The sequence below is a fragment of the Musca domestica genome, unplaced genomic scaffold (genome assembly GCF_030504385.1).
Source record: "Musca domestica strain aabys unplaced genomic scaffold, Musca_domestica.polishedcontigs.V.1.1 39, whole genome shotgun sequence".
In the NCBI taxonomy this organism is placed as follows: domain Eukaryota; kingdom Metazoa; phylum Arthropoda; class Insecta; order Diptera; family Muscidae; genus Musca; species Musca domestica.
In genome coordinates this window covers 5,829,944-5,857,540 of record NW_026712326.1, presented here as the reverse complement: position 1 = coordinate 5,857,540, position 27,597 = coordinate 5,829,944, and the positions used below count along the sequence as shown (strand labels likewise).

Sequence of the window (27,597 nt, the reverse complement as noted above, 5' to 3'; positions counted from 1 at the left end):
TTTTATTGAATGAAAGCACAACATGTCGGAAATAGCATCAATGTTTAGAATAAGTTTAGATTTGTTCGAATTGGCCACCATTGACACGAATTATGGCCTTCAAACGGCCAATGAAACCGTCAAGCGCTTGCTTGAGGTGATCGACACTTTGGTATTTTTTAGTGCCAACCTTGCTTTCCAAAATACTCCAGACACAATAATCCAACGGATTGGTATCCGGAGATTTTGGTGGCCATTATGCGTTGGAAATGAATTTGTATGTCAAATGTTAGTGAAGTATTGAGTGCGTGATGGAATTAAGTCTAAAATATTTTTTGTAAAATTATATTGAAATTGGTTCAGATTTGGATATTTATACCCTACACCACATAGTGGTAATGGTATTATGTCTTTATGCATTTGTTTGTAAGATGGAGAAGGAAGCGACCCATAGTTACTTTAAAGGATATTCATGGAATCACTAGAATCAGTCCGTCTGTCCATGTATTTTTAAGAACAAAATCCAGGTCGCATTTATTATCCGATTGAGATGAACTTTTCCAAACAATACTTGTTTGGCCCAAGCACGAACCCTATTGAAATTTGTGAGCATTGGTTCAAATTTAGATATATCTCCCATGTATGTTTCAGGTTAATTGTGCACTAAATAGCCAATATCAGTCCAAATGACCTGAATTTCGGTACATCCGACCGAATTCGGTCTAGAAACAAATACATCAAATTTGGGGAAAATGGGTTTAGCTATAGCTCCCATATACATATATGTTTCATCCGATTTGGTGTTTAAGTCCCCCACATTCGTAATTTGCATTCGTCAACGATGATATTTGGTATCAGATATATTATAGAGCTCGGAAATACCTTTACCAAATTTAATCGAGAACGGCTTAGATTTGGATATAGCTCCCATATATATTCTTAATCCGATTTCAGATTTATTGTGCAAATAATGACTAATATCAGCCCAAATGGAGTGAATTGCGGGACGTACGTTTCCATTTTGTGGAACTCAGCTCCGATATATATTAATACCCTATACCACATAGTGGTAAGGATATTATTTATGTCTTTGTTCATTTGTTTGTAACATGGAGAAGGAAGCGAAATATACCCATTTTTACTTTTGAGGATCTGAGTCGATTTATGCATGCCAGTTCGCCTGTCCTTTCGACCGTCGTCCGTCTGTCCATGTATATTTGTGAATAAAATTAGTGATAATCGGATCAGATTTAGATATAGCTCCTATATATTTTGAACCGAATTCGGGTTAATGACCTGAATTGGGTAACATCCGACCGAATTCAATCTAGATTCAAGTACATCAATTCTAGAAGCAAGTACATCAAATTTGGTGATAATCGGCTCAGATATACCTATAGTTCCTATTTATATTTTTCGTCCGATTTGGGGTTTTAAGTCCCTCACATGCGTAATACGCACTCCACAATAATAATCTTTGGTAACAGATATCATATACAGCTCAGAAATAAGTACCTATGTTTTTGTGAGATCGGCTTATATTTAGATATAGCTTCCATATATACCTTTATCCACAAGTGGCTATCGTTAGAGCACTCCAGCACTTAAATGTGAATAAATTTTTTATGTTTCGTACCATCGCTCGTTACCGTGATACAGGTAGCGTAGCCCGTCGTCAAGGAAGTGGACGGAAGAAAACAGCAACATCAGCTTGATCGAACCCCGCGTCGCAGTGGCCGAAGAATGGCTCGTGAGCTGAACATATCGCAATATTCCATTCGGCAAATATTGAAAAATGAGCTTGGGGTAAAGCCATTGAAATTCCAAAAAATGCAAAAACTTACTTAAACTTAACAGAAAGAAAATAGACTCAAAAGAGCTAAAGAGTTGCTTCGCTTGGCCGAAAGTTGTAAATTGCCGAATTTAGTTTTCTCCGATGAGAAAACATTCGTTGTCCAGGAGTTTGTAAACAAACAAACTAATCGTGTTTACTTGCCAAAGAGATCAGCTGAAAATGTGCACCTTTGGTTGGCCACCAGATCTCAAGCGCAGGCCATGGTGATGGTTTGGGCCACCATAACAGCCGATGGTCGCTCTCCGCTCGTATTAATCGACCGTGGTGTCACAAAAAATACCGAATATTAATTATTTTTATATATTATTAAAGCTGCAGACCTTGGACTTTCCAACAGCACTCAGCACGCGCCACCCAAAAATTGTTACAAAATGAGTCCATCAAATATAAAAAAAAGGCCGAAAATATTTATGGGAGTTATATCCATATCTGAGCTGATTACAATAAAATTTGGCAAATTTATTTTTATACCGCATTCCCTCACACGCATCAATAGATATGTCTATACAAAAACTATTTTTTTGGCGGTACCTTCGATTCTCATGTTATATCTCCAGTTCTAAGTGGAATTTCAAAAATTTATGTAGTATTTGTGGAAATTTTCAGGAAAATCAGTTTAGCAGTTTTTGAGAATATTAATTACAAACAAACAATCAACCAAACCTACAAACATATTCCTCTTTTATAGATATAGATAGATGCCTGAAATATCTAAGTTAACTATCTCACTCTCTCTCTTTAAATTCCCATATCGAATACCTTTCCAATACATATCCTCGTTTTACAGTACTCCTTAATCCCCACCCATCTTCTCGAAGTACAACTTTCGCAATTTCATGAAAATATTTAAGTAACGGCACAAGTAGACTTTTCCACTTTGCTGTCAAAACTTTATGGTATATACGTCAATTTCAATGCAATTATTATTACTTTGCAGACATTTTCCCACAACACAACCATTTTGCCAGTCGGCCTGCCTAGCCGCCTTCTGACACCAACAATATGCTCACTCTCTTGCCCCTAGATTATGCGTTCGCATCCGAAGTGGAAACATAAATATTTTGCAATAGTTTTCCCATGAGGATAAGTGACTTCCTTGGTCAAATAAATTATGGTGCGAGGAGTAAGACATCCTTTCCAACACCCTCACATGCTACCCCACCTCCCCCCATTCTTCAACTTAAAAATGCTTATTATTACACATTTCTATCTACTTGAAGCTTATTTTAGTTCCGTTTAATTCTTCATTGGCAAAGGATGAACTTTGTTGCTGTTTTGTAATCGAATAACTGCTCACAAAAATACCTTGAGAAAGTATTTCGAAACTATTTTAAGAAATAAACATAAATTGTTTGAAACTCCTGTGGTGTGTTTTGTTCGAGTTTTGGCTTGTTTGCTTTAGAGTTTTAACAAAAGCCAACATATTAGCTTGAGTATAATATGCTGAAATTTAATTGAATATTTCTCATGTTTATCCTCTTAGCCTCAAGATGAGAACGAATAGAAGAATTATTTCTGGCTTAAGTCATCGGTGAGCTTTTTCGTAACAAAAGTATTAATCGGTTTGCCGACAGATGTATACCCTCAGCCAATGTTCGATTATTTAAATATATATTGACTTCTGTTATGAATATTCAAATTGTTGACCATCTATGGAGTAGGGCCAATATTCTCCATTTCGTATCGGACCTAAATAAATATGATATAAATATTGCGACTTACTAGGTTTGGAATATATGAATTACTTCTTTCACTTTATGTGAGATATATGATAATTTTTAGAAAATGTTAAAATGTGCGTGAGGTTCCTGATATACAGGTTGAAATAAAAAAACTGCAACAAAGTCAAACGCTATAATTTTTACATTTTTTTTCAATTTTATTGAATGAAAGCAAAAAAATTCGGAAATAGCATCAAATTTTAGAATAAGTTAAGATTTGTGCGAATTGGTCACCTTTGCCACGAATTATGGTCTTCAAACGACCAATGTCACACGCTGACCGAATGTTGCTCTGCGGTATTATGGCCCATTCCCCGCGAAGCGCTTGCTTGATTTGATCTACACTTTCGTATTTTTCAGTGCCAAACTTACTTTCCAAAATATTCCAGACGCAATAGTCCAACGGATTGGTATCCGGAGATTTTGGTGACCATTGTACGCTGGAAATGAAGCGAGGGACCTCATTTTGTAACCATTCTTGGGTGGCGCCTGCTGAGTGCGATGGTACAGAGTCCTGTTGGAATGTCAAAGGTCTGCGGCAAAATGATTACGTGCCCAAGGCTTTAATACACCCTTCAGAATATTTTCGCGATAATATTCGGCATTTATTCTGATAGAACGGTCGATTAATACGAGCGGAGAGCGACAATCGGCTGTTATGGCGGCCTCCACCATCACCATGGCCGGTGCTTGAGTTCTGATGGCCAACCGAAGGTGCAGTTCACCACTTCCGGCCGAGCGAAGCAACTTTTTAGGTCTTTTGAGTCTATTTTCTTTCAGTTGCGGTGTAAATTCTTACACTGTTTGGAATTTCAATGGCTTTACCCCAGCTCATTTTTCAATATTTGCCGAATGGAAAATTGCGACATGTTCAGCTCACGAGCCATTTTTCGGCCATTGCAACGCGGGTTTCATTCAAGTCGCTTCTTTACTTTTCGAACCATTTCTGCTGATGTTGCTGTTTACTTCCGTCCACTTCCTTCATGTCGGGCTACGTTACCAGTATCACGGTAACGAGCGATGGAATGAGACAAAAAATATTTATTCACATTTAAATGTTCGAGTGCTCTAACGATAGCCACTTGTGGTTTTCCAGCCAAATATTACGAAATCTCACTATCACCCTTGAATTTCATCTCGAATAACAATGCTTTTGTACGCTTGTAATAATATAATGAGCTGTCATTGAAATAATTTTAACAGCTATCGGACGAGTTTCTTATAAATGACAGCAGTCTGAAGTTGGTTGCAGTTTTTTCATCTCACCCTGTATTTTGACTTGCGTTATAAATATTCAAACTGTTGACCCTTCATAGGAGAGGTTCTGAAGGAGTGGGCCAACATTTTCCATTTCGTATCTGACATAGATCTGATAAAAATTATTTAAAAAATTTTTGACCCGTTGTGGGGGAGGTGGTACCAGAAGGAGAGGTCCGAGATTGTCCATCTTCACAAAACATCTAGTGTTTATGGAAATATTAGAATATACCAAATATGAATGGAATCGGATCTTAATTTCGAGTTTTATGGATATTCAAAATTTTGACGCTTTGTGGGGGAGGTACCAGAAGGAGTGGACCGTTATATCCCATCTTCACATCACCACCAGAAAGAGTGGACCGATAAATCCCATATTCACAACAGATCTTGAGTTAGTAGAAGTTATATGATGTGTGAAATATAAAGAGAACCTGATGCTTATTCCCGTTTTATGACCTTCATGAATATTCAAAATATTGACCTTTTTTGGGGGAGGTAACAGAAGTAATGGTCCGATCTCTACCGTTTTTATAACAAATCCTGTGTTGATGGAAAAATTCAGATTTGCCAAGTCTGAATGGAATCGAATGTTAATTTCGCGTTTTATGAGCTTCGCGGGTATTCCAAATGATTACCCTTTGTGGGGGAGGTACCAGAAGGAGTGGACTGATACCTATCCATATTCACACCAGACCTTGGGTTAATAAAAATATTGTGATGTATGTAGATTGAAGACTATCGGACTCTTACATCACACTATATAAGAGTTTATATATTCAAAATGTTGACCTTTTGTGGCTGATGTACTCGATGTAGTTGATCGATATTGTCTATTTTCACTGAATCAAAAATTAAGATTTGCATAGTTGGAGCAAAATCGGATTATCCTTTCTCTTTCTGTTCGATAAAATATATATTTTTGAAAATTTTGTGGGGAAGGTACCAGAAGGAATGGCAGACAGACAGACGGATGGTCGGACGGATATCTCTAGATCGACTCGAAATGTCCTGAAAGAAATTTGGTCGATAAAGACCTAATGTCTAAAATCGTTATTTCGATAAGGCACGTATTGGCCGTATCAAATGACATATACTCTCTCCAGCCATACGGCTGCGGGTATAACAAGGTAGCTTTAGCTCATTTTCAGTACATAATTAATATAACTTTTGAGGAGTTACAAACGGAAGGACGAAGATAATATAGTATGGTGGAGGGTATAAAAGGTAAAGGGATGAGAGAGTCCCATTTTAAACTGCGAACGTCATGGAGATGGGATGTCGGAGTTTTTTTTTAAATATCATAAAACAGGAGGGTTATACCAAAACGTGAAACTACATTAAAAACACTGTGCAAAATAATCCTTAAATTTTAGGTATATAGGTGCCTTCGGCCATATAAAAGATAACAATACGAGGATTATTTCGGTCAACAATATTCAAGCGAGTCACCAAAAGTGTCTTATTGGTCCTTTTTTTAAAATATGGTTAAAAACTCTCCTTAAACGGGATAGAAGTAATTCAAAATTTTTCACAAAGTTATTTTTCATAAAATTCTATTATAGGTCCCAGAAGACATCAAAATTCCATCTTTAAAACATCAAAGTCAACCAGTAAGGAAAGTTCAAAAGTCGGGCAGGACTGACTATATGATACCCTACACCACTATACGTATTTAGTAGAGCTCCTGTAACCAAAAAGTATACATTTGGAATTTATGTGAAGTAGATCATACATAATATGAGCTAAATAACATCGTTGTATAATGCATGTTACGCATGGGAGGGACTTCAATACCAAATCGGATGAAACATTATATATATGGGGGCTATGGCTTTATCTGAACCGATTCTAACCAACGTTTTTCGACGACGAACGAATTCCGCCGGAAGTGCCAAAATTCAATCCATTTGGTGCACAAAAAACCTGAAATCAGATGAAGATATATACCGGAGATATATTCAAATCTGAATCGATCTCGACACAATTTGAAACATTTATTTCTGATCTGTATCCAAAGATTATTGCTTTGGAGTGCATGTAAGTGACTTAAACCCCAAATCGGATGAAACATATATATGGGAGCTATAGCTATGTCTGAACCGATTTTTACCAAATTTGAAGTACTTATTTTAAGGACGCATTAAGACGGAATTGCCAAAATTCAGTCCATTTGGGTTGATATTAGCCATTTGGTGCACAAAAAACCTGAAATCGGATAAATATATGTATGGGACCATTTTGACACTATTTGTGAGCTGTATCTGATATCTGGCACCAATATATATATATATATATATATATATATATATATATATATATATATATATATATATATATATATATATATATATATATATATATATATATATATAGGAGATTTAGCTATATCTGATTCGATTTTCGCCAAATTTGATGTACTTGCTTCTTGACTAATTCGGTCGGATGTGCCAAAATGCAGGTCATTTGCACAGATATTGACCATTTGGTGCACAATTAACCCGAAAACGGTTGAAGGTATATGGTAGCTATGTGTAAATTTGAGCCGATTCTCACTAATATTGTTCGGTAAATTTTATTTCAATCGGATAAAAAATATGACCTGCATTTTTTTCATAAGAATGCATGGACGGATAGACGGGCTGTCATGCATAAATCGACTCAGAAAGTGATTCTATGAAGATCCTCAAGAGTAACTATGGGTCTATCTCGCTTCCTTCTCCATGTTACAAACAAATGCACAAAGACAGACTTACCACTATGTGGTGTAGGGTATAAAAATCGCATGCGATAAAAAAAATATGACAAGAATTTGAAAAAGATGTAACAAAAAATATTCACTTTTTATTGACATATTTTTCCGCGATCTTATCTTTTTCTGGCAAGAGACCATTTCAAATTGGTGAGATTTGTCAAAATCAGCACAGCGGTTGTTGACTTATAAACGAAATAACTAAGATCAATTTTTTTACAAATATATTGTACCTAATTTACTATATATCCGATATTTTGGATATCAGCATCAATAAAATGATCAGACGACTTCTTCGTGTGTTTCTGGTTTCGCCAGGATTTAAGATATTCGCGTTTAATTGAAAATTAAAGATATTTTCTTACATAACTGGTAGGGTTTATTTCACCCGCTAAATATTGCCTGGTGACTATCCAAAGTGGTAGGCTTCTACCCAGCCGTAACCTTTAATTCCATGATAAATTTCGCGTTGTTGGTTGGTTTATAATTGTGGCCTGTAGAGCTACTGCAAAATCAGGAAATTTTTTGTGTGTTTGGTTCATATCAACCTCTTAATATTTTGTGATTATCTCCAAAAACAATAGGCTTCTGACACTAACGCCACCTATGTTTTTAATTTTGTGAGGGTCGGGCCATAATTGTGACCTGTAGTCTGATTACAAATTAACATAATTTTTTGTCCAATCAAACTTATAATACCCCCAACACATAGTGTTGTAGGGTATAAAAATATTTAATTACACCAGTACCTATCCATTTCAGAAGGCCTGGACATTTGATCCCGAATATCTCTGTAGTGAACTGCCGAATCCTAACAAGTTTCTATCTCTCTTAGAAAGCCTGGACATCGGCACCCGGCACAGTGAGCTGCCGAACCCGTACGAGTTCCGATAAATGTTAGAAGGTCTGGACATCTGATCCCGAATATCTCTACGGTGAACTGCCGAATCGAACCAGACTGCCGTACCCGAATAATTTTACGAGGAAACCCCAATTCGCCTTAATAGGACTGGACACATTGTCTCAATCACTTGTCAATATCCGACCATCATTTAAGAGTTCCTGATCGCCTTCGATTCATCGGTAACGGTAGATTGTAATTTAGTGTTTGAAGCAATAATCAATAATTATCTGTCTGTTTTTTTGTCATAGGAGTTATTCCAGACACAAAGCAAGGGAACTGATGAGGATTGGTCGCTCTTTCCGAAACATAGTTGTTCCCTGCCTTACCTCCTGGTAAACATTACCATCTTTCTTAAGCCTAACTATTTTGCAAATATTTTATTTTAAATTTTATTATGATTAAATTAATGTTTATATTACATTACATTTCTTTGGATGTTACCATCCACAAATATACCCCTCTATTCCAAAAGCCATGGAATTGATCAGTCTTGACATAATTTAAATTATTTATGCACAGAAATATTTAACCAAATTATTGCAAGAATTTAGATTTTTATTAATATTTAAAATATTCAAAGGACCAAGATCCATCACTCTCGTGTGCGCGTGTGAGTGTGCCCAACAAATTCAGATCTCCATTAGAGGGAGGGTGTAACAACGTCATTCAGTCGGTCGTCTTTAATCAATAAATTAAACCAAAATAATCAATGCATAATTAATGAAGACCCTGACGTACCTGTGATGACCCACCTTCAACAGCCATCCGCCTCATTCGACCTGACCTCATTGTAATGGCCATGTTCTGGTTAAACGGCAACATTTAGTCGCCTAAAAGTGAATGACATTCTCCATTAATAGCAGCAAACGATTTTATTTTTATTATTAAAGAAAAAAATAATTATTTTATTTTCCATGTGAATAGACAATTTGTTAAAAGCATCCAAATCGAGAAAGGCTGTCAGGGATGACAGGCCATCATCAGCGACCCCTATATCATTTGTAATGTGTGGTTGTGGTGTTGACCACCCAAAGGGTTGCAGTGTTAGTGACGGTTAGATTGAATGTCATTTGACCAACCATATTTCCTGAATGCCGAGTTATGCTGAGATTTTAATTAAAAAATGTGTGTTTAATGGGATTCGTCGCCGACGCCATGCCACCTTCTGTTTATAATTGCTTGATCATATTAAAAATATAAAATTTTAATTTATAGATAGAGGATGAGTGTGTCAATCATAGATGTACTCGTACACATATGTGTGTGTTTATGCATGTGTGTTTGTATGTATATTTATTAATGATATGCAAATATCGACGAAGAGCAAATTCATTTATTGTAGGTATATGTTTTGATTAAAGTTTGCTTGTGTGCGAGTGCACCTGTGCTTGTTGGGACTACGTTTGTTAGGAAGGAACAAGCTACAGTAATTATACACTGAGCTCAACTTAAATATGTTTTTAATATTTTAGCCACTCCGCTCTATGGCTACCAATGTTATATATTATTTTTTATATCGTCAAATTAAATCAATACTTCCCGAGAAAGACTGTTCCAATTTTTTAAGAGTATCCCTTTTTTGCTTAGCTATTTCTAAAAGTAAAATCAAAATAAAAGCTTCAAAATATTGCCACTGATAGGTCTTGTTATCCTTATTACATTTACATTTTTTGGGGGGAAATCCTTAATTACCGAGATATTAAGTTCGAAAACAAAAAATGCTTTAACCTAATTGTTCAGTATCTACTAAATCACTATGGATACCATAGCACAGCTCAAGACTGCATTTTTCAATTTTCCCCACATATAACGGTACCCCCGATTTTCGGTATTTTGACTGATTTGATTTGATTTTTGCCACATTTTTAACGGATTTGTCTAAAAATTGGTATTTGTAGTTCATAATGGGTCCTAGCTAGTGTGGCAAAATATTGTATGTATAGGCCCACGTTTTGGTATAGCCTCCATTTAAGGGTACCTGCTGATATTCGATACATTGATGAATATTCCTTCATTTTTCCACGGATTTGTCTAAAAATTGGTGTTTGTGGTCCATAATGGGTTCTAGCCTGATTGCAGAAAATTGAATATGTAGTTTCACGTTTTCCTATAGCGCACATAGTATATCGATAGCCACCGATATTCGGTATTTTGATAATCCTAGCCACATTTACGCACACAATTGTTTCAAATGTGGTATTTTATTAGATTTGATAGATGACAATCCTTAAAATATAAAATTGTCCATAGAGTTTCCTTTACCCTAAGGTGGAGGTTATTAAAAGTTCGCCCCGGCTGAATTTAATGTTTTTTTACTTATTAAATTTAATAATTTTTTTTGTAGCTCTGGAGTATGTCCAAACCGGTTTTGCGAACCAAAGGTTTTTAAAGTAGCCGGCCTTCGACTGGGGCTTCAGAGTTTCTCTTCTGGAGTATGTGCCATAACAGCTAATTTTTAAAATAACCGAAAAATATATGGACGGTACCTTTTTCAAATTTGGAGCGCTATGTTTCGTGAGTGTAAACCCAAATCCCGAATATATTTTGTTCTTGTAATCAGGATATAAAACTCTCCCTGTGATGATATTTGGAAGCTTTTATTTTATTTTTCGGGCTAGAAATATCAAAGTAAAAGAGGGACATTTTTGCAATCTGGAATCCTTGATAACGGTAAGAATTGATTTTTCCCCGAAACAAATTATATCGTTGTGATAAGGATAACAAGACCTACCTTCAGTAAATTTTGTTTCACCAGCTGGGCGTAGATACTGCGTACAAATTTGATATAAAGACCCAATTCTCCTGGTATATCGCCCAAAAAAGTTGTCAAACAAATAAATATCATTGCGTTTGGTCGGGTCGAACTTTTAATACTCTCCATCGTTGCGCAAAGAACACATTTTATATCAAAATATCCGAATTCAAACGTTTTCTACTTTAAACTACAAATACCAGCAAGACCGTTTGGATAAGGCTGTTAAAGTTTTCAATAAACCATAAAGTGGGTGAGGCCATTATATGGAGGCCATACTTACCAAAACACTTTTCATGAATCATCCCACATTATATCGTCTATATACCCTACACCACAAGGTGGTCAGGGTATTATGTCTTTGTGCATTTGTTTGTAACAGGCAAAAGGAAACGAGATAGACCAATAGTTCCTTTTGATGATCTGCATAGAATCACTTTCTGAGTTGATTTACGCATGTCAGTCCGTCTGTCCGTCCGTCTGTCCGTCTGTCCATGTATTTTTGTAAACAAAGTACAGTTCGCAGTTCGCACTCTGTAACAACAATATTTGTGGAAAATATATCAAATACAGCTCAGAAATACATTTGCTAAATTTTATCGAGATCGGTTCAGATTTGGATATAGCTCCCATATATAACTTCGCCCGATTTACCTTTTATTGTACACCAAAAGTCTAATATTTGCCCAAATGGGATGGAATTTGGCACATACGACCGAATTGAGCCTAGAAGGTAGTATGCCAAATTTGGTGAAGATCGGTTCAGTTATAGCTATAGCTCCCATATATATGGCTCATCCGATTTGTTGTATTTGTTACCCACAGTCGTAATATGCACTTCGTAACAACGATATTCAGGGAAATATATCAAATACAGTTCAGAAACACCTTTGCTAAATTTTATCGAGATCGGTTCAGATTTGGATATAGCTCCCATATATATTTTTATCCGATTTCAAATTAATTTTGCACCAACTGGGCAATACAAGTCCGAATTTAAAAGATACAAATGTTTCGGCATATTTAGTCCTTTGAATTTTATATTATAATTATAATCATAGGAATTCTCCCATAAAAACTTTTAATTGTTATGTGGAGCTAAACTAAATTAGCAAAGTAGTGTAGGGTATCATAAAATCGGCCCCGCCCGACTTTAGGACTTTCTTTACTGGTTTTAATATAATATTTTTTAAAGATCTCGACTTAACCATGCTCTCATATTTTGATTTATTGTTTTATTCTGCATTTGTATTTTAATGTTTACTTTATTAAATACAAGTTGGTCGTCAGTCAGAACATCACATTGATTTATCTAGTTTGATCTCATATTTTGTGGTAACCACTAAGATTTGGCATTGAAAACAATAGGAATTCAATTTGAAACCATTCACAGGCAATGTTCAAAGAAATTTAATTGAATCAATCAGCGATGGTACACTCAGCCATGAGATACAGTGGTCATAAAAGAACATTGCTTGAATATTAAATATCAGAACATGGCAATCTGACGAAGCAGAATTTTCAAATAAATTTATTGGTCAAGGGTATTGGTCTAGGACATTTTATATTTTTATACCCTCCACCATACATAGTATGGAGGGTATATTAAGTTCGTCATTCCGTTTGTAACTCATCGAAATAATTATTTTAGACCCAACAAAGTATACATATTATTGATCAGCGTAAAATTCTAAGACGATTTAGCCCTGTCCGTCTGTTGTAATCACGCTACAGTCTAAACGAATTAATATAGGAAGCAAAAAGTTTGCACAGATCTCTCTTTTGTCTGCAGGCAGGTCAAGTTCGAAGATGGGCTATATCGGTCCACGATATCGTATAGCCCCCATATAACGGTATCCCTGATATTCGGTATTTTGATGATTTTAGCTATATTTTCCAATGGTATTGTCTGAAAATCCACACAAGGAGTTCTTTGTGAGCACATTAACCCCTGAAAGGGATTTGGCTATATAGGTCCACAATATGGTATATCCCCCTTATAACGGTACCCCCGATATTCGGGATTTTGATGATTTTAGCCACACACAAGGAGTTCCAAGTGAGTACCTTACCGCCAGACATAGATCTGTTTATATAGGTCCACAGTATCGTATATTCTCCCATATATCGGCACCTTTCAATATTAGGTATTTTAAAGATTTTAACAGATTTTTTTTTGAAAATTTTCTAATTCGTTTAAAATGGTGGAGGGTATTCAAAGTTCGGCACGGCCGAACTTACTGTTTTTTTACTTGTTTTAATTTCACTTTATATTTATATATATTATATATATTATATTTGTTTCAATTGGTCACCTTTGGCACGAATTGTGGCCTTCAAACGGCCAATGAACCCGTCACACGCTTCCCGAATGTTGCTCTGCGGTATTTTGAACCATTCCCGGCGAAGTGCATGCTTGTGGTGATCAACACTTTAGTATTTTTTAGTGCCAACCTTGCTTTCCAAAATACTCCAGACACAATAGTCCAACGGATTGGTATCCGAAGATTTTGGTGGCCATTGTGCGCTGGAAATGAAGCGAGGAACCTCATTTTGAAACCATTCTTGGGTGGAGCGTGCTGAGTGCGATGGTGCTGAGTCCTGTTGGAATGTCCAAGATCTGTGGCCAAAATGTTTGTGTGCCCAAGTCTTTAATACACCCTCCAGAATATTTTTGCGTTTGGTCGATTAATACGAGCGGAGTGATCATCGGCTGTAATGGCGGCTCACACCATTACATTAGTGTTGGTTTCCATTTGTGGCATTATTTTTCGAACTTCATGCCTGACATTTCTTTCCCAATCCGGTGTACATATTTTATTTCCTTGCAGTGTATAAACATTTATTTGAAACTCATGTTAAGATTTATTAATTTATTGAAACATTTATTGAACTTGTTTTATTGAAAATGATGAGTAAGAGTTTGGCAACAAAAAAATTCATTCATAAAAATTTAGCAAATGTTTTGCAACAATGATGCTAAACATGTATCCCAATGACGATTTATCAGGAAACATTTTTGTGAAAGGACATTGGTAACAATGGTCAAAGTTTGGGTTTAACAAGTAAAAAAACATTAAGTTCGGCCGGGCCAAACTTTTAATACCCTCCACCTTAGGGTAAAGGAAACATTAGAGGAAATGTGGCAAAAACCATTAAAATGCCAAAAATCGGGAAATACCGTTATATGGGGGCTATGCCAAATCGTGGATCTACACATGCAATGTTTCGCCAACGGAGCTAGAAGCCATTATGACCTACAAATACCAATTTTCAGACAAATACATGAAAAATGTGGCAAAAATAATCAAAATACCGAATATCGGGAGGTACCGTTATATGGGGGCTTTATGAAAACGTTGACATATACATATAATGTTACCCCACTGGAGCCAGAAGTCATTATGACTTACAAAGGCCAATTTTTAGACAAATCCGTGGAAAAATGTGTCAATAATCATCAAATTATCGAATATCGGGAGGTACCGTTATATGGGGGCTACATGAAAACGTGGACCTATACATAAAATGATACCCCACTGGAGCCAGCATCCATTATGACTTACAAAGGTCAATTTTTAGACAAATCCGTGGAAAAATGTGGTAAAAATCACCAAAATACCGAATAACGGGAAGTACCGTTATATGGGGGTTACATGAAAACGTGGACCTATACATATAATGTTACCCCACTGGAGCTAGAATCCATTACGACTTACAAAGGTAAATTTTTAGACAAATCCGTGGAAAAATGTGGCAAAAATAATCAAAATACCGAATAACGGGAGGTACCGTTATATGGGGGTTACATGAAAACGTGGACCTATACATATAATGTTACCCCACTGGAGCTAGAATCCATTACGACTTACAAAGGTAAATTTTTAGACAAATCCGTGGAAAAATGTGGCAAAAATAATCAAAATACCGAATATCGGGAGGTACCGTTATATGGGGGCTATACCAAAACGTGGACCGATATATCCCATTTCCAATACCAACCATCCTAGGGACAATACACACACTTGTGCCAAATTTCAAAGGTCTACGTCAAATAATGTGGGCTCTATCGTGATTTCAACAGACAGACAGACGGACATTGCTAAATCGTCTTAGAATTTTATGCTGATTACGAATATATATACTTTATGGGGTCTACGACGAATATTTAGAGGTGTTACAAACGGAATGACAAAGTTAATATACCCTCCTACCCATGGTGGAGGGTATAAAAATTATGAAATTATAAGTTAAACCATAAAATTTTGGAGATTTCTCAAAATTGGAATTTCACAATATTTGTTTATAGAATGATGTACCAAATGGATTTTAAAAATGCGTACTATAAATCAAAAATAGCATCAGAAAACTGATATTATTTTGGAATTTTTGAAAAAAAAAACAGCCACTTCTCGCAGACTATAATTTATGTCACATAAGGGTTAACATAAGTTACTGTATCATTTAGCATTTATATGTGATGCGTTATTTTATGTTTCCATAATTGTAATTATGAAGGATCAGAAGTTAAAAGGCCTAAGAAATATACCTGCATGTTTTCTCATCCAGCCCATATGTGTATTTTTACATCCAATTACATTATTACATGACCACTAAAAGTCGATTAAAAAAGTAATTGTTTATCGACCTTAGACAAAAAATGTCATTATATGGAGACTTTTAATGACGAGAAAAATCTACTAATTTCGCGCGATATATTTTTATGCTTGATTATTATTACTATTTAGACTACTTATATTGCGGCTACCCCAGAAAATGATATATACAGGGTGAGATGAAAAAACTGCAACTAACTTCAGAATGCTGTCATTTCTAAGCCACTCGTCTGACAGCTGTTAAAATTATTCCAGAGACAGCTCATTATATTGTTTACAAGCGTACAAAAGAATTTATTGAGAATTTTCCAGAATAAAAGTTATTCGTGATGGAATTCAAGCGTGATAGTGTGATCTCTTTATATTTGGCTGGAAAACCACAATTGGCTATCGTTAGAGCACTCCAGCATTTAAATGTGAATAAATATTTCGTGTCTCGTACCATCGCTCGTTACAGTGATGCTGAAAGCGTAGCCCGACGTTAAGGAAGTGGACGGAAGAAAACAGCAACTTCAGCAGAAATTGTTCGAAAAGTAAAGAAGCGACTTGATCGAAACCCGCGTCGCAGTGGCTGAAAAATGGCTCGTGAGCTGAACATATCGCAATATTCCATTCGGCAAATATTGAAAAATGAGCTCAGGGTAAAGCCATTGAAATTCCAAAAAGTGCAAGAACTTACACCACAACAGAAAGAAACTAGACTCAAGAAAGCTAAAGAGTTGCTTCGCTTCGTCGAAAGTGGTGAACTGCCGAATTTGATTTTCATGGATGAGAAAATATTCGTTGTCCAGCAGTTTGTAAACAAACAAAATGATCGTGTTTACTTGCCAAAGAGGTCAGCTGAAAATGTGCACCGTTGGCCAATAGAACTCAAGCACCGGCAACGGTGATGGCCGATGGTCGCTCTCCGCTCGTATTAATCGACCGTGGCATCAGAATAAATGCCGAATATTATCGCGAAAATATTCTGGAGAGCGTATTAAAGCCTTGGGCACGCAAACATTTTGGCCGCATTCCACTTCCTTGACGAAGGGCTACGCTACACAAGACACAAAAGATTTATTCTGGAGTGCTTTTACGATAGCCTCTTTTGGTTTTCCAGCCAAATATATAGAAATCACACTATCACGTTTAAATTCCATCACGAATAACTTTATTGTCTGGAAAATTCTAACCAAAATGTTTTTGTACGCTTGTAAACAATATAATGAGCTATCACTGGAATAATTTTAACAGTTGTCGGACGAGTGGCTTAGAAATGACAGCAGTCTGAAATTGGTAGTAGTTTTTTTTATCTCACCCTGTAGGTCCACGTTTAGGTATGGCCCCCAAATAACTGGACCTCCCGATATTCGGTATTTTGATGATTTTAGCCACATATTCAATGGAATTGTCTTAAAATCCACACAACGAGTTCCCTCTGAGTATTTTACACCCTGGAAGAGAATTGTATATAAAGGTCCACGATATCGTATAGGCCCAATAAAACAATACCTCCCTCTATTCGATATTTTGATGTTTTTGCTACATTATTCACTGAAATTTTTTCACGTTTTGTTATTGAATATTTTAAAGGCCTATGACAAAAATGTCCTATCCATGTCCATGTCTTTGTATAGAACCCAATATAACGGTAACTCCCTATATTCGGCATATTTAACATTTCAACAGGATTTCTAACGGATTTTATTACTTTTTATTGAAAATGTTCAAATTCATTCCAAATGGTGGAGGGTATTCATACTCCCATAAAACTTTATTTTTAGGGAATAGTGTAAAAAAAGACATATTTTGGATAAGCATTTTGAAGCATTTTTTATTATACCCTACAACACTATGTGTTGGGGGTATTATAAGTTTGATTGGGCCAAAAATTATGTAACACCTCGAAATACTGGTTTCCCACATAGGAAAGTACATATGGATCTTCCTAGCTCGCCGAGCTGAGTCGATCTAGCTATGTATGTCCGTCTGTCCGTCTGTCCATGTTAATTTGTAATCACTCTACAGGTCGCAATTATGGCCCGATCCTAAAAAAATTTTGCACGAAGGTGGCGTTAGTGTCAGAATAGAAGCCTATTTCTTTTGGGGATGATCGCCAAATGTTTAGGGGTTGAAATGGACCAAATACTGAAAAAATGTCGGATTTTGCAGTAGCTATATTGGCAATTATAGACCAATCGACGCGGAATTTCGCATGTAGCTAGAGTATAGGCCGGGGAAGAAGCCTACCAAATTGGGTGGTCATCGGATAATATTTAGCGGGTAAAATATACCATATATTTTGTGTTGAAAAAATTCAAAATTTTTCATTAAACCGCGAATATTTTAAATCCCGGCGAAATCACAAAGCCATGACAAGTTTACTTCTGACCTTTACTTTGATGTTAAGATCCAACAAATCGAATATATAGCAAAATATGTGCGATATATATATGTCTATCAAAGAAGATATGTTTGAAAGATCTCATATATGTCGAGAATGGCTGAACTGATTTCGACAGTTCTCATTAATTCAGAATGGCCTCTTGATAGGAAAGAAAAAACGTCTAAAAGAACCGCATAAAAATATCTCTCTAAAGACGAAATAATTGATTTTGTAACATTTTATTATATTTTTTCAATTTTGCCATATTTTTGGCATATTTTCATTTTGAATTAAACATTTGTTGATATTTCTACAGCTAACAAAACTAAGTAGTTAGGATATCAGGATATCATATACAGATCGCATTTATGGCCCGATCCTTACGAAATTTTGCATGGAGATAAGATGAGGATCAGAATAGAAGCCTACTCTTTTTGGAGATGATCACCATATATTTAGGGGTTGAAATGGACCAAAAAACTGCAAAATTGTCAGGAGGTCGTAATTATCGCCCGATCCTCACGCACATTTGAATGGGGGTTACGGGACATTGCAAAAGCCAAGCAGTTTTGGATGGCCATCCAAAAATATTCAATGTGTGAAGGAGTTTGCCAACTTTTGTAGACAATATACGAAAATGTCCATTCCAGTGACTTTTTGGAGAATTCACAAATACAGGAAAGAAGCACATCTGACTATTTCGTTAATTAAATTGGAAATATATATAAACTGTATCGTTTATTATAGTGTTGTAGGGTATTCAACGGTCGGCCCCGCTCGACTGTAGCCTTTGCTTACATGTTTTTTTTTGTTTTTGATGACGTTAAATATCATTTTTCATAGTTGAACCCCAATGGCTAGAATAACTCCTTGTAAGAAACGGATTTTTCTCCCTTTCATAGTACAATTTCTTATTGTCACAAAATCACTGTCCATCCGAAATGATATGTTTAGCAACATTGTTCCCCAACATTGTCCTTTGGACGTACATATCAAATGTAATAATCAGTTTGGATACGCAACAGGATGTTTTACTACTTCACACAAGGAGTATGGTATTGGGGTATGGGTGCACCGTATGGATCTGTAACATCATGTATCCACGTGAATGTGTGTGTGTTTGTGCCACACAACACATATACAATTAACAACGCATGCTCTACAACAAACATTTGCGATTCGTTTGTGAATTTTCATTCTGTGTTTTACAAATGTCTATGGCTATGTGGGTGTGTGTGTGTGTGTGTGTGTGCGTGTACGTGTGCACGAATCCTCCTGCAGTGGTGTGTGTGCGTGTGTCTTACACCAATGAAGACAAACATTTTTGCTGATTTTGAATATAAAACGTTGTCGCTGAACGATTTCAACCTGAGTTATCTTTGCGTTGTCAGCCTGTTGCGTCGTTACACGCTCAAAACATTCGACCATTCAAAGAGTGGAAACACACAAAACGGCAAAACAAACAGTGAACAGGATTAACCAACAGTTAGAATTTTGAAAAAGAAACAGAAATTGCAAAATTAGTTTTCAAAAGTGCTTAACAAGGGTGAATTGAAAAGAAAGTTAGAAAGAAAAATTCCACTAAATAATATTGGAATTAAAGTGAACGTGATTTTGTGGAGAAAAACTTCGTTGCATTAAAACAGTGAAGGTGAATTTGTTTTTCAATTTTCTTGAGGTGAAAGTTTTTGAATTCAAAAATCTTTGATTTTAGTTTTTTCTTAAAAAAGAAATTAACAAAGAATTCCATTCCAGTGCTAATCTCTTGTGAATTTTAAAGCCTTCCAAAGGTATTTTTCAAAATTTAATTACAATTACAAAGCAATTCAAGTGATTTACATTTATTTCCAAAGAAAAAACAAGTGTAACAAAGTGAATAATCACCAAATTCCAATTTGAATCTGTAACGGTTGGGCGCCAAATCAAATCACATCAAATTCGCTTTGTAAGAGCGTCCCATTTTCATTTGCCAACGTTTTATTGGATTAATTTATAACCGCCATTTATTTGTAAGTATCGTAATTAAGATCTGGAAGTATTTTTCTTATTTTCGTCACACACGAAAATTTGTTTTCGTTCCTCTTTTTTTATTATTTCCATTTGGCTGATGATGGTCTCTTGTCTTCGTTGAAGTGCTGCGTAGGTTTTGTAATTTCTTAATTTGATGGATGGTCGGTTGTATGACTTTCTTTCATTCTTTCGTCAAGAAACAAAGTTCTTTCAATTACTTTTCGATGGACCCTTGGTTAGGGTGGGGGGGAAATTGAATGAGTTCCATGTAAATTATTGTATTTAATTTGCCTAATAGCCACCTGTGATTGGGAATGTAATGAAATGACTTGCACAAAGTAGTTAAGTGGCCAGAGCTGGTCTAATTTGTAGGAATATATTGGATTATTCTGAGAAAAGATCGCTTCCCGTAGATTAATAAAAGGCATATGTTTTATCTTACAAGGAAAAGTTATCTTAATTATCGGAAGACTCACAAAGTCCATACTAAAGAATGAGATGTTTTGCAATATTCCATATATTTACATTAAAATGAATGTTGAGTGCTGTAAAAGTTATTCAAATACAAAAAGGGATTTTCTGGGAACCTTCGTCTCCGTGCAAATAGAACACTCAAATAATAAAACCTTTAAATTTTAAAAAATTTTGATTTTTTTTTTAAATATCTCACTGAATTGGATTTTATTTGGTATTTTATTTTCTCAATAAAGGTCCACTTTTTGATCTGATAATAAAACCTTCGGATTTTTACAAATTTTGAGATTTGTTTAAATATCCCACCGAACTGGATTTAATTTGGTATTTAAGGGTTCCCAATAAAGATCCACTTTTTGATCCGAGTGCCATACAATGGTATCTTCAGATTTCCAGCACTTTAAAGGTCTTGGCCACAATATTCAATCGATATGGCTCGTGTTCGGTGTAGTGGTTGTGTTTTGATTGCCAGTATTTAGACCCTCCACCATACATGGTAAAAAGGGTATATTAAGTTCATTATTCCGCTGGTAACCCATCGAAATAATAATTTTAGACCTAATAAAGCATATTTATTCCTGATTAGCGTAAAATTCTAAGACGATTTAGACCTGTCCGTCCGTCCGTCCGTCTGTTGTAATCACGCCAGAGTCAAAACGAATTAAGATAGGAAGCTACAATTTTGCACAAATTAGTCTGTTGTCTGCAAGAAGGTCAAGTTCGAAGATGGGCTATATCGGTCCACGATATCGTATAGCCCCATATGACGGTACCATCCGATATTCGGTATTTTGATGATTTTAGAAATATTTTTAAATGGAATTGTCTGAAATTCTACACAAGGAGTTATTTGTGAGTACTTTAAACCCTGAAAGGGAATTGTCTATATAGCTCTACGATATTGTATATCCCCCATATAACGGTACCTCTCAATGTTCGGTACTTTGATGATTGTAGTCAAAATTTTTAATGAAATTATCTGAAAATCCACACAAGAAGATCTTTCTAAGCACTGTACCCCCTGGAAGAGAATTGTCTATATATGTACACGATATCGAATGGCCCCCATATAATGGTACACCCATATTCGCTATTTTTATGATTTTAGCGACATCTTTTTTTATCGAAATTTTCGTATTTAAAATTCGAAATGGTTACTACAGCCTATGACAAAAAATTGCGTAAGCAGGTCAACATCTTCACATAGCCCCTTTATAACGATACCTTCTGATATTCGGTATTTTGATGATTTTAAGAACATTGTTTACCGGAATTTTTTCCAACTTCGTATTAGAAGCTCGTACTAAAATATATGACGAAAAATTGTCTATGCAGGTCCAGGTCTTCGTATAACCTTCCTATGTTCCGTACCTTCCTATGTTCTGTATTTTGATTATTTTAGACACATTATTCACCAGAATTGTTTCTAATTTCGTATTTGAAGATCCTAATGGGCACTAGAGTCTGTGACAGAAAATTTTCTATGCAGGTCCAGGTCTTCGTATAGCCCCCATATAATAATTTACTTTTCAGCGGTATTTCTGACGGAATTTTTTGGACATTTTTCTAGTTCCATAAAAATAGTGGAGTGTATTAATAGTTTGGATTGGCCGAACTTAGCTGCTTTTATGCTTATTCAATATAGATTCATGTTTTGACATAAGCCTCATATAGGGGGCCCTGCCAAATTTGTAGGATATAAAAAATACGAAAATATGTGTGAAAAATGATTTTTTACTTTCAAGACCCCCTAAATTCGAAATTTTAACGAAATACTAACAAGTTATTTCTTGGACAGCAATAAATAGAAGGTATTCCTGAATACCCCAAAAAATACAGGATATTCTCCTTAAAACTTTGTTTAAACACTTTGACAAAAAACTTCAAGGTCAAAAGTCAAAGCGAGGCCGACTATATGATACCCTTCAACACTATGCGTATTCAGTAGAGCTTCCGTAACAAAAAAAGTTTATATTGGGAATTTATGCGAAGTAGATCATACCAACTATGAGCTAAATAACATTGCTACATAGAGCATGGTATGTTTTCGATAAGGTTTATATTAAAAAATATTTATTGGAGTAATAGGTATACCGGTAAACGGTAAAATTCGGTTGAATATTAAAAATATTTAAAAATATTGGGCTGATATTACATATATGGTGAGCAATAACCGTAAAATCGGATCAAGATGTATTTCGAGGCTGAACCGATCTCGATAAAATTTGACAGAGCTTTTCTCGAGCTGCATTTGATGTCCCGTTTCAAATATCATTGTTGTGGAGTGCATATTACGAATGTAAAAGACTTTAACAATTCATCGGGTGAAACATATATATGGGAGCTATAGCTATATCTGAACCGATTTTCTGTACTTGCTTCTAGATTGAATTCGGTCGGATGTGCCAAAATTTGTACTGATTTTGGTGCACAATACCGACATCGGTTGAAGATATACATATATGGGAGCTATATCTAATTTTGAACCGAATCTCAAGAATTTCAATTGGGTTCGTTCTTGGGCCAGACAAATATTGCTTGGAAAATTTCATCTCAATTAGAAAATAAATGCGAGCTGCAGTTTGTTTACAAAAATACAAGGACAGGCGGACACACTCAGAAAGTGATTCTATGAAGATCCTCAAAAGTAACTATAGGTCTCTATGTAACAAACAAATGCATAAAAATATAATAAGCCTTACCACTATGTGGAGTAGGGTATAAGAAAAAACATTAATTAAGAAATTATTTGTTTGGCCCAGCTCCTATATATATCTTTGCCCGATTTCAGGAATATTGTTCGTCAAATGTGTAATATTCGTCCAAATAGGATGTATTTCACCACGCCCGCCGAATTCAACGTAGTAGCATGTACTTTGAATTTGGTAAAAACCGTTTCAGATACATCCATAGTTTCCATATATATGTTTCATCCGATTTGGTGCTTAAGTCCCTCACAGTCTCAGTATTTTGGTATCAGATATCTCATGAAGTTTAGAAATTCTTCTGGCAAATTCTATCAAGATCAGTTTAGATTTGGATACCAAATATACCACCAAATGTGTAATATTAGCCCAAATGGGATGAATATTTTTAGAGATTACCAAATCTAGCCTAAATTATATAAATCGGTGAAGATTTAGCTTCCATACATATGTTTCATCCGATTATATATCTGGGTCACCCAAATCCATATTATACTCTCCACAACAAGGAATATCTGTACATTATATTAGATACATCCTAAAAATGCCTTAATCATGTTTTTCAATTCAATTCGAGAGATCACAGATACAATAAATTTACCTCAATCAAATTGAGTGGAAATCGATTCAAATTTAAACAGCTCTAAAGCCTTAATACGGAATTAATACTTAAATTTTCAATGTGATTGATCATTTGCTACAGACGACTCTACGAAATAGCTGCCCGAAAGCCATAATACGCATTCAAAGAAGGTTGGTATGATCTACTTCACATAAATTCCCAATATATATGTTAATTTGTTACGAGTAGCTCTACTAAATATGCATCCTATAGTCGGCACCTGGACCAGCACTTCAAAGTATCTCCCTTAGTAAAAGGCGGCATTTGTATTGTCTCGTGTCATTAAAAATTCTAGGAATAACAAAAAGATTTTGCATCATGAGCTTATAGCAATTATGATCAACAAATTAACCACATTTTTTTTTGAATATTAATTCCTTTGTGTAAATATTTACATCTCCTTCTTGGATACATCTCGTTTTTGTTATTCATATGAGAGGTATTGTGCTGGAATTTCCGTGAAAAAAATTTGTCATTTGTGCCCAAATGAAAACGAAAACAAATACATGTAAAACTTTTCAAATTCGTATATCAATGAAGAGTTTGCAAAGAACATATTACTTTTAATCAAACATTTATTCTTTTAATAATTCAAAAAGTAAAATGATAATACTTCAAATCGGACTTTGTCATTTTGGGAGAATTAAGTTGTTTGTGTCAAAGGAACTTAGAAAAGTTCACTTGCTACTCAAGGTATATTACATAAGGTATAAGTGGCAATTGGCTGTATTGTAAAATAGATATTCATTGCTTAAAAAGGGTCTGCCAAAGGATTTTAATATTAAACTCGTAATAGAAACGAAATATAAAATCCCAATTTGTTATATTTTACCAGTTTATATAATTTGAATGCACATATAAGTAATTATTTTTAAAATTTATTGAATTCAAGAAAAATGTTTGAGGATAAGTGTACCTCTTACACTGACAATTTATTTTAAATAACAAAAAAATTGTTTTTGTAAAAAAATGTTATTTTGTTGTTTGAAACTCGCTCGCGACCTGAAATTTTCGAAGAGTGGAAGTTTTATACGAAGTTTAAACGAAGTTTTTTTCACTCTTTTGCTTTGTGTGGGAGCGCCCGAACGTCACTCCTCTTTGAAAAATATGAGAGGGAGAAGAGTCACCCGATATATTATGAGAAATTGCTCTGAGTGTGAAATCGAGTGGAAAATTTTATTCTGTTTGCTGTGTGTATATGTAACAGCAAGCCTCTTTTGTTGTGGTTTGGAAAAATACACATCCATAGAAATACGACAACGGCATGAGAAAAACGAAAAGAGTGCTCGTAAGATTAGAATCTTCTCGTTTTTAACGAATTTAGCTTCCATTCTGAAACGAGAAAGCTTGGCTGCCCTTAAGATGCTACCAATTTTTTTTACCCAAAATGCAAGCTCCCGACTTGTATGACATGTGGTTTCAAAAAGTCGGTGGGTTATAACATGTGTTACAATGGATGTATTGAAAGGCGAGTTCGATGAACATTTTATTTCAAGTTCGGGACCAGTCAATAGGCCGTCTATATCGTGTGACTTTAGGCTATAGAGACGAACCCATTTCATTTGACTCATTGGATGGCATTATTGAAGAATTTATTCGTAAGATCACCAATGTTGGCAAGATAATGCCAAAAATGCACTATGAGGATGGACGCACAATATTTACACGAAATAATCTTCAAACAATAATTTATATGAACCGTACTATCAACTCAAATAAAGATTTCAAGCATTTTTCTGTATTTCATGTTCAAAAATAAAAAAATAAAAATTAATAAATAACAAGTAAAGAAGCTATAAGTTCGGCCGGGACGAACTTTGAATCCCCTTCACTATTTAGAACGAATTTGTTGATTTTCAAAAAATCCGTTAAAAAGTCTTTTTAAAATATTAAAACTACCGAACGTAGCCGATAAATTAGGGTCTATACGACGACGTGGACCTGAATAGGAAAATTTTATCATAAACCAATACAATATTCAAATGCAAAACTTGAAAAAAATCGGTGAAAATGTAGCTAAAATCATCAAAATACTGAATATAGGAAGGTATATGGGGGATATATCAAAACGTGGACCTGCATACGAAATATTTTGTAATAAGCTGTAGTTCCCGTTGCGAACCGAATATCGGGAGGTACCGTTATATAGGGGCTATACGAAGACGTGGACATGCACAGACAATTTTCTGTCTTAGGCTGTAGTACCCATAACGAACTTCAAATACCAAGTTTGAAACGATTCGCTAAAATCAAAAATACGTAATTTGTAACAATTCCGGTGAATAATGTCTGTCAGACGGCCAGAAAAGAACGGAATTTTATGTTGATCAAGAATATATACACTTTGTCGGGTCTAAAATGTATATTTCGAGGTGTTACAAACGGAGGGTATAACAATAAAATAATACAACTCAACATTTACATAAATGTATGGGAGAAAGTTATCACATGGTAGCCCACTATAAGTCTTTATACCCTACACCATATAGCGGTAAGTATTAGATATAGCTCTAATATATATCTTCAACCGATTTCGGCCAAAATCACCAAATGACCAATATAAGTCCATATGTAAGTTTTATCCGATTTGATGTTAAAGTTCCTCACTTTCATTATATGCACTCCACAAGAATGGTATTTGGTACCAGATATCGGATATAGCCCAGGAATACCTCTGCTAAATTCTGTCCAGATCGGTTCAGATTTGGATAAAGCTCCCAAAAAGATATTCATCCGATTTCGGGTTATTTGTGCACCAAATGGCCAATATAAGTCTAAATGACCAGAATTTTGGTACATATCACCGAATTCAGTCTAGAAACTAGTACACCAAATTTTGAAAATCGGTTCAGATATAGCTATAGTATCAATATATATGTTTCATCCGATGTGGTGTTAAAGTCCCTCACAGGTGTACTATGCACCACACAACAATAATCTTTAGAACCCGATATTAGATATAGCTTAGAAATAAGTGTTAAAAATTTTGTCGAAATCGGTTGAAATTAAGATATAACTCCCATATATATCTCTATCCGATATCAGGTTTATTGTGCACCCAATGGATAACATCAGACCAAATGGACGAAGAAATAAGTACTTCAAATTTGGTGAAAATCGGTTCAGATATAGCTAATATACACTCTTCAGCAATGACATTTAATACCGGGCATCAGAAACTGTTCGAGTATACCTCTGCCAAATTTTATCGAGGTCGGTTCAGATTTTTATATAGCTTCGATATACATCTTCATCCGATTTTACTGTTATTGCTCACCATATATGTAATATCAGCCCAAATTAAATAGATTTTTATACCCTCCACCTTGGAAAGGAGGGTATATTAACTGTGTCATTCCGTTTGTAACATCCTTAAATATTCGTCTTAGAACCCATAAAATATATATATATTTTCATAATCAGCATAAAATTCTAAGTCGATTTAACGATGTCCGTCTGTCTGTCTGTCTGTCCGCCTGTCTGTCTGTTGAAATCACGATACAGTCCACATTATTTGGCGTAGAGCGCCAAAATTTAGCAGAGCTATTTCCATTGTGCCTAGGATGGTTGGTATTGAAAATG

The 27,597-nt window shown here is 35.3% G+C and overlaps 1 protein-coding gene across 1 annotated transcript in view; it reads left to right on the top strand.

Annotated features, from left to right (window-relative positions):
- Positions 1-19,587: 19,587 nt before the first annotated feature.
- The window catches only part of LOC101888397 (uncharacterized protein DDB_G0283357), a 106,940-nt gene continuing 98,930 nt past the window's right edge, over positions 19,588-27,597 (top strand). Inside the window, exon 1 of the mRNA XM_059126480.1 lies at positions 19,588-20,213. The gene's annotated coding sequence lies outside the window, so the exon portion shown is untranslated. The remainder of the gene's footprint in view (positions 20,214-27,597) is intronic.